At 38.2% G+C, this 12,146-nt stretch overlaps 1 protein-coding gene, 1 long non-coding RNA gene and 1 pseudogene across 4 annotated transcripts in view; 1 reads left to right on the forward strand and 2 right to left on the reverse strand.

The window, feature by feature from the left end:
* Positions 1 to 12,146, reverse strand: part of LOC132146673 (zinc finger protein 501-like) — a 306,725-nt pseudogene that overhangs the window by 119,302 nt on the left and 175,277 nt on the right.
* LOC132148387 (zinc finger protein 883-like) overlaps positions 1 to 12,146 on the reverse strand; it is a 203,032-nt gene that overhangs the window by 118,731 nt on the left and 72,155 nt on the right. The window lies entirely within an intron of this gene.
* The window catches only part of LOC132153426 (uncharacterized), a 189,937-nt gene that overhangs the window by 105,689 nt on the left and 72,102 nt on the right, over positions 1 to 12,146 (forward strand). The gene's annotated exons all lie outside the window — the stretch shown is intronic.

The raw sequence follows: 12,146 nt of genomic DNA on the forward strand, positions 1-12,146 counted from the left end.
ATATATATATATATGTATATATATATATATATATATATATATATATATATATATATATATATATATATATTGCACACACATTAAATTTCATGTAAATCAACCTGGGTCACGCTCAAGTTCATATGACCCAGACAGCAGAAACTGCATCTTGTTTGCTTTAGCCTAATTATTTTACAGAAGCACTGCGTTTCATTGTTATTCGGACTGCACACAAATAAACGTCAAAAGATTGATTACTTTTATCTGTATGACCAAAAATGACAGAGTATTTTGACAGCAACCCAGCCAACATGTCCATGTGAGCCCCACATTGGATCTATCTGGGCTATGTGGGTGTCAACTGGGCATGGGCTCAGAGTGGGCACTTTGATGGGCTGAATGTGGGCCCCAGCTTGGATACAGTTATGGGCCCCAGTTAGGCTGCCCATTATTGTTTATTTGTGGGTCCCAGATGGGCCACATTTGGGCTATGTTAGGATATATTTATAGTTATATAATTATCGGTAGCTGCATAACCATAACAATTAAATTTATTTAATTGTATGTATTTCATGTTTTATATAATTTAGGGTTATATAATAATGTAACAATACAAGATTATTTATTTTATGAATAATCCTATTTTATTTTATTTATAAGTATCTCAAAGGGTTTTTTCTTATAATCTAAGCACTTGTGTTATGCGGTCATTGAGTCATGCGATGATTGACGTGCGTGTCTTCCCGCCCCTTCTCATTCAAAAAAAAAAAAACCGGTTGCTGCTCTCCAATTCAACACGGCCTGCGCCTGCGTGTCAATTGATAAACTTTTTTAAACTATCAAGGTAAGATAATTATATTTCACTTTAAATTAGCCGAATAGCCGAATTACTGCTGCTGTTATATAATTGGATGTACATATTTTTTTTTAATATTTGAAAATACAGTAATGGCAGAGTCACTAATGAAACTTGACGAAGCCAGTCGGGATTGAACTGTCGTAGCTGAAGGGTTAACGTTAACGTTGTATAAAAAATTTAAATGTTGGCAGTTTACTTAGCAAATGTAGGATGTTTTATTTATACATTCACGGGGCAGAGGCTTAAAACAAGTTTCAATGCTTTTGAATGTTTCTGCGTGTAACTCAAACACCCATATAACATTTTCACTTCAATAAAAACGCTTTTGTGAGCGCATACAGGCACGTCTGCTTCATAATAGATTAAAAATGCTATCTTTGTGGGCAAACGTGTCGGATTTGCCAGTGGATAATAAATGGTGTAAATATAAAAGTTTGAAGTTCTTCTTTATGGCGAGGACTTTTCCCGTCTGCCTCACGATGGTCAGCCGGTCAGTCAGCTCCACTGTGGGAGGGAAATGCTGGTTAGCACGGCTTAATTGATAAAACAAACGAGACGACTCCAGGTGTTTTAACGACAGTTACTTTATTTGTTCACCGAACGGGCCTTTTACCGCCAATAGCTGAATAAATACTTCCCTGTCAAACATCAAATATATATCTGTGTCATCTTCATTTCCCCCTCTTTGACCCTCGATCACGACAGAGACTCTCACACCATTTGTTTCAGTGAGATTTCAGTTGGTTTGCTAGGTGCGTCAGCTACGATTGAAAATGGATGGTGGGCAAGCTAAACGTGAAATTGTTTCTTTGGTGGGGAGAGGACAAGAGCTGCGAAAATGTACATTTCTATTTAATTTATGCTTCTCACAGTATTACAGTCTTAATGAAATGAATATTATGTTATTACAAAATTGATAAATAAATTACCTTTTGTTGAACAGTAATATTATTTATTTTCTTAAGCAAAATGAACTTCAAATGCAGCCAAAAATCTAACACCTCAAACTAAAAAAGTTATTTTAGTTTTACAATATAAATGTATAAAAAACTACAACAAATAAGTCTAGGAATATAAAATATGATATATTAATCAGATAATCTCTTTACAACAAAACAAGTAAAAAACAAGGAACTGTCGAGGCATAATTATTATTATTAATAGAGACGAATTATTATTACTACATGGACATAGCTAAATCTACTGTAGTCTACAACAGTAGCTTAATATATTGTCAATTTACTCACGTTAAAACGAACAGTTTTCTCAAATGAAACTGCAAATTCTAATGAAGTGATGGTTTATGCGTTCGTGTCCTCATATAGTGACACACGGCAGAGACTACAAAACAGCGAGCTCCCGCGCATCTGTGCCCGTCACCCACAGAGATGTAGAATTTGCAGGAGTAATATTTAAATAGTATTTTGCAGTTTAATATTCACAGACACTAGTATATATATTCGGCTACAGTCTGGAGCCCTGCGCTTCGACTAATACGGAAGCGACTGAACGCAGCTGCGGGTAACGAATATACTCGAACTTACTACCGGTACTACAGAGACGCTGGTATCATCACATTTTAAAATTTTTAGCTCCGACTTGGTAGTGAAGTGGCAGTACTTGTGGCATCCCTAGTCGCCGTTTTACTGTCTGGTTGGTCCAGTCTGAAATACTGCTAAACAGTGGACATACTGCTAACCACTGAGCTATAATATAGAAGCGGCTTCACTGTCTGTTGGCAGTTTATAACGCGTTGAGCGATCCAGTTATATATAGATCAGTGCTGCTAACGCGTTTCTTCTTCTTTTTGGCATTCCCCACACCACCCTACAGGACTATAAAAAAAATAAATATGTGCACAACCCTCATCCTAATTCGGCCCTGACACCTGGAGAGGAAGAGGCTCTCCTGTCCTTTACATTCTGGATGGCAGACCATGACCCTGTGACCAGATCCCTTATCAAAGTTTTGGTTGTTGGGATCATTAAGGAGAGTGGCAGAAGTGAGACCACCACCGTAAACCTGGAGAAGGGGCCAAGTGATGTGTGGTGGTCCAGGTGTAAGGCCCGCCATCTAGAATTGGCCTCCAGGATGGCACATTCCCTGGAGAGAGCCAGAGTCCATGGTGCTACACCGGAGGCCATTGAGGCATTTTTTTTTTCAATTGTATGAGACCCTTCATGTGAAGCACAATTTGGAGAACAAGCCACATCTCATCTATAATTGTGATGATATTGGATTTGGAGACAAGCCTCAGTCCAGGGAGAAGGTCCTGCGCCAGACTAGGAGAAAACACATGTACCAACAGCAGCAGACAACCAGGGAGCACATCATGGTCCACTGCCTCCAAGTAACGCCTATAGGCTGGATGGGCAACCCAACGGCCTCTATGGCATCCAGGAGAAGGGTTACATGGACTCCGAGTACTTCCTGAAATGGCTCCCCCATTTCATTGGATATGCTCCTGAGGAGAGACCACTCATTTTAATCATGGACCAACACGAGACACATATCTCAAAAGATGTGATCATGTCCTGCAGAGAAAACCAGATTGAAATTCTCTGCCTACCTGCCCACACCACACACATACTACAGCCCCTAGATATTGCAGTCTCCAACCCACTGAAGACCGCTTTCTCCACCATGGCTTCCAGGATGGGTCTGGTGCGAGGGGACATTGTTGTGGGGAAGAGACAGATTTCATCTCTCCTCAAACATGTCTACCCCATTGCTGTCACAACCCAAAACATCCAGGCTAGGTTTCGCAAAGCCAGAATTTTTCCTCTGTCCAGGGATGCTGTGGACACAATCCAAGTAATTTCGACATTAATACAATGGTAATTCATCCTCTAAACTACTTCCATTTCTTTTCAAGTGTTTTAATAAGTTTTACATAAGTTTTATTTTCTTAGGTGGTGAGAGTGCTCCCATCTGTAGATGGAAGTGATGCCACACCATCCAGCCCTGCAGCCTCTTCGTCAGCCACACCATCCATCGCTCCCACCACACCATCCATCCCATCACCTACTGACACGGATATCACTGAAACACCTTGCCCCACTTGTAAAATTAATAATGTGGCTCCCAAAAATTACCTGGTGGCAGCAGGTGTAATTCCAGAGAGTCTGGCTAACGTCCTCATGAGTCCAGCCCTGGAAGAGGAAGGAGAAGGTGAGGCATCGCATTCCACTGCCAGCCCGAGTCATCACCAGCGATGAGTATTTCAACCTGCTGGTAGAAAAAGAAACTGAGGAGAAAGAGAAGGAAGTAAAGAAGAGAAAGCGCAGAGAAGAAATGGCAAAAAAGAAGGAGGGAAAAAGGCAAGCCCAGGAGGCCAGAAAACAAAAGAACCAGGCACCTCCTCCTACTGAAAATGGAGAACACTGCGCTCTCTGCCGTAGAGTGGCCCCACCTGGCTCAGGAGATGAGGCAATTGATGAATGTGTGCCCTGTGCCATTTGTGGTTCCACCTGGAGTGCGCTGAAGTGGAGGAAGTGCCAGACACTGAATGGCTTTGCCATAAATGTTGTCTGTCCACATAAAAACACAAGTCACACACACACACACACACACACACACACACACACACACACACACACACACACAATGTAAATAGTGTACATAGAAAATTTACATTAATTTCCAGTTAAGGTTTTTTTTTTTTTAAATCAGTTTAGTATTAAATGTAAATAGTTGTAAACACACACACACAATGTAAATAGTGCACATAAAATGAACATGTTAATTTCCAGTTAAGGTATTTTTTTTTTAAATCAATTTAGTATTAAATGTAACAACACACACACACCTACCCACCCCTGCATTCTGATCATTTACATGTTTTGAACTTTTCACATTTGTTAATTATTAAATATTTTGAATCAGTTCAAATTGTTTACCCTTCTTTCTCTTCAGAAATATATGGTTACGTTATTCACTAACGTTTCACAGGGTTCATGCTTAACCCACATGCCATAATCAATATCACGACACAATTAGGCCTAGCTCGCATGGTCCTCTAGCTTATTAAAGTAGCAATAAACTTAAATTTTAAACAAATGAAAAAAGTACTCACCTTTCTTATTCATTGAAATTGTGTTGTCCCTGTAGTTAAAAATAAATAAATAGCTCAAAGTTGATTCGGTAGATGTCCATTTTCGTCATAAAATCAAAGTATGCGCGCTGTACGGAACATCATTAAAGCCTGTACGGAACACCGTTAACGCATATCATCTTCCGTACACTTGCGGTGGAGATACTTTCCCCACTTTTCTCAAAAACTATTGGTCCAAAAGACATCAATCAAAGTGTGGACTGTGCAATAGGAATTCCCCCGGAGAATGAGCACACAAGCATGCTTGTCTGTCTTTCAACAGCGGAGGAGTGGGCGCTGGCGTGCGGCAAAGGGCGAAAAGTGTACGGAACATGGTTAGTCTACATTAGTATAGTATCAACAAATTGGGATAAACTAAAATAATGTCTGATTTATTAATGTCCATCCCCCCAAATCAGACAGCACAGAGAGTGTAATGAGTGGCATTTTAGGTAATTTTTAGATGTTAACAAACATCTCCCCGTGCGATGGCATGACACCATGACAGATTTATTGTGAAGATGAAAGCCCACAAGAGTGTGGTAAGTTAACTTTAACTTTATACCTTTTATTCTGATGATGTTTGTTAGATATAAAGCTACATTATTTTCATAAACATATAGTGTGAGCAAACTCTGTCAAGTTGTGCTAACTGGCCTTTTCCTCCCTCAGCGCGGCTGTCAGACCAGAGGGGAGACTCGTCGTATAGTCCTTATACTTGCTCACTTTCCCAGTAAACTAGTATTTTCCTCCCACAGTGGCACCAGCAGACCAATAGAGAGACCCGTGAAGACCTAAAAGTCGTACGAGTACGTTAAATAGGTAGGTCAATTTTAAAACACTTGAAGTCGTTTCGTTTGTTTTATCAATTAAGTCATACTAACTAGCATTTCCCTCCCGCAGTGGTGCTGACTGACCATCGTGAGGCAGACGGGAAGAGTCGTCTCCATAAAGAAGACCATTTTATATGTTTTGAGATGATATTTGTTCTCTGAATATTGTTGTATAATCTTACTAATTAAGTACATGAACTCACTTAATTACAAACAAACTTTTATTTTTATATTTACACCATTTATTTTCCACTGGCAAAATGTGTTATCTATGATTTTACTTGTAGGCTACTGTAAATGTATGTTAATTGATGAAATATGGTTAATATTCTGGTAATTCTGTTCTGTTCTGTTAAAGTTCAGCTCTGAAAAATAAAAGATCATGAATAAAGCTGTTGGTGTGATGCAATAACTTGTGTTACTGAATATATAACAAAATAATAAAATAATAGTACTTTTAGAATTACATTTCTAAACTGAATAGTGTCACTTTTAACTTGTTCATATTACCTTTAGTAGTATAACTTAGTCAAAAATATGAAGTACTGGCACAACTTAATTATAACCACATATGCTTTTGTAAATGTTTTAGTAGTATTTTAATATAATTGGCTTTTCTGTTTATCTTTCTTACTGTTTTTTTAGGTATGAAGCTGAGAAGTCTGCACAGACCCAGGAATAATACCATTTCATCCTGTTCTGTTCAAGTATTTTTGTATTAACACTTTCTATGAAGCCCATATTGTACATTATAAGGGTATTCTTAAAGCATTATAAGGAATGCATTATAAAACAACTTATAATATGTTGGATCATCTCATGAATATTCATAAGAACAGGTTTAATATATTTACTTATTTGTGGCTTTAGCTTTTAAGAGTATGATTATTTATAACAAAATGAACACGTTGCATTCACTTTTACAATGGATTATATTTCTCATAGTTATATTGTATTATAAGTCTCATATCTTGCCATTTTTCTGATGCTACTTTACTTAAAGCGGTCAAAGACCACTTATAAGTAGTAGTAGTAATAATAATAATAAAAAAAGGTTTTCTCTCGAACAGCCATAAGATTAGATTTCAGATCAGATGAATTTGTAATATGACACATTTGCTTTGAACTATTTTTATTGTACTATCAGTTTGATTATTTTGATGGTACCCCTTAGACAGCTGTTGGGTAACTCTGCAACTATATCAACTAGCTGTCATTGGAGTATTACCATGTCTGCTACTGTAAATATATGCTAACACTTTATTTTGATGGTCAACCAACAGATAAACTGACATAGGTGTCTTTGCAAGTACGTCAACTTATTCTACCATACTAGATTCTACCATTCTTGAGCTTACTAATACTCTTATAAGAGTTAGTTGACGTAGTGGCAAAGTTGCCTATAATCGATTGATTAAGGGGACCATCAAAATAAAATGTAACCATATAAAAGATTGCATTTTTTTCAGTTAAGAGTATTAAGCTCACATCAATTAACATTAGCTCCAAAGGAAACACTCAGGTAACACTCAACATCTAACCACTCACAAGCTGTAGTAAGATACTGTGCAGATCTTAAATAAACAATGTCAAGTTATGATACACAGTCCATTATACTGTAAATTAAGTAGATTTAATATGGTGTTCATTGTGTTATAAATAATCATACTCTTAAACTTATAACCATGAATTATATTACGTATTATAATGTATTATAATTGTTATGATTATTCCTTAGTTGATATACCTACCGTATTATACGTTTTTTTATAATACATTATGCATTCATTATAATGCCTTAATGTATTATAAATTTGGGCTTCATAGAAAGTGTTACCGTATTTTTATCCAGTTTTGTTTTATTTTGTTTTACCCAATAAAAAATGTGATTTAGAGATTCTGAGTTGAAGTCACTTTCTTCAGATTTGAAATATTTTAACATGTAATTTGAAATGTATTAAGCACCAATTTTTTAGGTAAATATAACATTTTAATTTAGAGTTTTATTGCATATTAGCACATTAACTTTATCCAGAGGAATTAATAAAGAAATATAAATGGGGCCCTGTTCTGACCCACTGTGGTCCCACTAAAACCCCATTTAAGGGCCATTTGTGGGTCCAGTGTAATCACCCATCTGGGCCCCATAAGGGTTTTGTATGTGGCCCACCTTGGCCCCAGTTATTTGGGACCCATGTGGGCCCCTCTAATGAACACCCACATGGACTCCACTTGGAGCCCACTATGGACCCATCATGGGCCCCTATGGGTTAACACACACGGGGCCCAAGTGGAGCCGATGGACAAAAAGGTATGGGTCCCATTTGGGTTGCCCATTCAGGGCCCAACTGACAGTCCACCAATTACCCACATGGAAATGGTGGCTGGGTCTACTCGTGTTCATCCCAGATAGCACAGGTACGTCGCGGAGACATCTGTGAAAGATCGTAGCATCTGGTGAACATCGCATTCAATCGAATGTTTTTAGCTGTTAATGAGCCGTCTTCTTTACCTCTATACGACATCTATACGATGAATCTTCAACATTTGAAATTACGTGCTGCCACGCAGCGCCGATCGGAGCAAGCAGATAAATGAGGAAAACTAGAGTTTTTAAAGCACTACCCCCACTGAGCAAAAGTACGTCGAAACGACGTCTTTGTCGGACGTTGAAATGTATGGAATGCCAGAGCTGCCAATTTTAAAAATAAATAAATACATAAATAAATATACAAATAAATGTAAATAAGAATAAATAAATACATAAATATATAAATAAATATACATAGAAAAGCAAAAAAATGAAAATAAATAATTATTTATACATTTATTTCCATATTTATGTATATATTAATTTTTTTCCATATTTATTTATTTATTATTTTATTTATTTATACATTTATTCATTTCTACATTTATTTATTTATACATTTATTTATTTAGACATTTATTTATTTATACATTTATTTATTTCTTCATTTATTTCTTCCTACATTTCTTCCTGCGTAGGGTAATGAGGAGGGCGTGGTTTACCTCAGACATAGCAATCGAACACAGAGTAAGCGAAGGGTTGAGGCCACAGTGACGCCTATTGTGTGGTGAAATACAATTAGTATAGCTCACTGACGTTGATACGGTCTGTGACTGCAAGGTATATGGTCAAAATCCTAAATCTTACTGTGTGACATGGATAGGCTACACTTTATTCCGGACATGGCCGTAGAACATCGTTTGGTCTGGATTTGTAAAATGTCCTGGGCTAACAAACATGAAACGGGGACTCTGCAGTGCTTAATTTGTAAATTGCAAGTTCCCGGAACAAAGCGGGGTAACGGATGCTGGATGCATGTGATTACAGGAGGGAGAGGTGACGGAGCACTCGCGCAATCACATTGGTCAGCAGTTTAAGTGATTGACTGCATGCATCAGTTGCTTTTCAGGCCTGCATGTTCATGAATAACATGGAAATGCCATGCAATTTTAAAACAACAATTTCCAGGCCTAAGAAAGTTTTGAAAAAGTTGTGGAATTTTATTTTACAACTCTCTGTATAATAGAGACCTAAATTTCGGTGGGGGACTGTGTAGCTATGCCGCATGGCTTTAATAATTCTCGCAGCTTTCAAGTTTATAATGAGGAAAATTCCTGCATTTATTCAACATAGCTTGTAGGTTTGAATAATAAAATTAATCCACGCAAAATGTAAGATTAAATAATTCATTCAAAACCAGTCTTCGAATCCATGAACTCTCTCGCGCGCTTCTCATCAGCGCATCTCGTCTGCACAGTGACCTGCAGCACGCGCCGACACAAGACTTCACTCGCATCTCGGGACAGCTGACAGAACAGTCACTTGACTAATCGGGTCATTGTCACAAAAATGTGTAATTTGCACACATTTTTCAGTATTTTAAGCCACATGGTACTCGCGCGCTCCGAAGGCTGTATTATGTGCCCTCACAGTCACATCCAAAGTTCAAGCGTATAAAGCCGCCTCGCGAGTAGCCTATTATATGAGTTATTTTTCGTAGTTTGTTGAGCTTAAGCAATCAAATACACACAATATGATGTCTATTGTGGGTGTTGACAAATAAAACAATTTCACTTTGCTGTTAATTGTTATGGGGAACATGTATTCACGTAAATATACACGTATATTCTGAATATAGTAAATTAACATAGCAATTGTTTTATGTGTATGGTTTAAGGGGGGTGTCTGCGGTCTTGGGTGACGGGATGGGGGGCTTATGATATTAGACTTTGTAGCCTATAATAAAAGATAATGAATTTCAAACCTTAACTAAACACATTTTTATTCAAAGATCAACCGTCTGTCATTACTCTTTAGTCTGCCACAAGAAACAACAACATTAAAATCATGAACTCAAATGTTATTGTAAAAAGAAAAAAAAAACAACGACTGTTATAACAGTGCGTAAATCAGACCTTTCTGTACCGCTAACGCTAATGAGCTTAAACGTATTTTTTGTACACAGTGCCACGAACTTTCAATCACTCCTGTACGCGTGCATCACTGTCCTCCTCGCAGCTGCAGCAACTTGCGCGCTCTTCATCAAGCTTTAAAACAAAAAGGGGACAAAAAGGTTGTATTGTGTTTGTGCATATAGATTAATTAGATAAATGAATATCTAAATTCGTGCCTAGCCGCCTACTGTATTTTTTTAGAACTTAGAAAAAAGATGCTGCAGCCAATGAGCAGCCGGCGGGGGCTAGTTGCAGGACGACTCAACCTCCGCAGACAGTTTTTAATGTTCATCAGACAATAACTACTCAGGATTTTGCTTTAGTATAATTTTTGGGACAATTAGGGCCGGGATTCGGGACAACAGTTTAGATTTCGGGACTGTCCCGAATTTTTCGGGACGTCTGGTCACCCTACCTGAAAGAGCTACTGAATTACTTCATTAGCTTGCGTCTGATCTGCAGCGATATCATTCAGGCTTGGGGGGGTGTCAGCCAACGAGTCATCTGATTCTGACTGTATTGTTTTAATACTCAGAGTCTGACGCCAGGAGAACATGTTAAATGTTGTTCACTGTATTTGAATTATTACCGAACCAAGTGTGCGCGTTTCACACGCCCACTCCGGCCACATTGAGTTGTTGACACTAACAGCGCAAATAGCGACGCATGCGCTTTCAACTTGTAAAACTCAAGGGTGTATGGGTAATGAAGTCTCAGCTCTCGGTCAGACGAATTAGGAAGCTTACATTGTGAAGGGCGCTCTGAAAAGCGGCAGCGCAGGCAAAAGACTAAAACCTCTATTAAAACAATCCTCAATGGAAGTTTGTCAACACCCCCTAGTTGTTTTGGTATACAAGAATACAGTCAATGTTTTAAAAAAGTGAAGTGACATTCAGCCAAGTATGGTGACCCATACTCAGAATTTGTGCTCTGCATTTAACCCATCCGAAATGCACAGAGCAGTGAACACACACACACTGTGAGCACACACCCGGAGCAGTGGGCAGCCATTTATGCTGCGGCGCCCAGGGAGCAGTTGGGGGTTCAATGCCTTGCTCAAGGGCACCTAAGTCGTGGTATTGAAGGTGGAGAGAGAACTGTACAAGCATTCCCCCCACCCACAATTCCTGCCGGCCCGGGACTCGAACTCACAACCTTTCGATTGGGAGTCCGACTCTCTAACCATTAGGCCACGACTTCCCCTGTTTTGAAACAACAACAACAAACAACAACAAAGAACAAACATACCTGAAAGAGGAGTTTGTGGGAGAAGAGACGACTAGATCTGTATCGATTAGATCATGGTGGTCTCCATAAATAAACCAGTTGCAGAAGAGTGGATGATGGAGGGACTACCGCCAATCATCAGGACAGAAGTCTGCATGAGTCAGGTAAGCAGTATAAATTGCACTGTAAATAAACATCATTAAAACAAATGGTAAAGTCACTAAAGTATTTTATTAGTTAAATCCCTATAAATCAAAGCAATGTCTAACTATATGACATTATCACACACAAAGGTTGTTTTAAGAGCTATATCTTGAGTCTTTTTGTTTATATTTATGCGTGATATGGTGAATCTGGCAATCAGAGATGCAGGATGCTAGTTTTTATTTTTAAATTACCCCTTTAAATGTCTTCATTAAGAAATATTCAAGAAAATCTGATACCGGCATATCCCTACTCATGTCATTAAATTTTGGGCAGATCAAAATTATATTTTTACATTCAATATTGACATTTTAGCCATTCTTATGAGTTTAGTTCCAACCCTCATCCAACAATTATCATCTGGTTGGAAAGGTGCCTGTACCTACATGTCAGCGGGTTGCTAATGCAGAGGTGTGTTTTATAAATGAAATAGGCTTGTAGTTTTCCGTGTCACTAAATAATTTAA

Source organism: Carassius carassius, chromosome 1 (genome assembly GCF_963082965.1).
Source record: "Carassius carassius chromosome 1, fCarCar2.1, whole genome shotgun sequence".
NCBI lineage: Eukaryota > Metazoa > Chordata > Actinopteri > Cypriniformes > Cyprinidae > Carassius > Carassius carassius.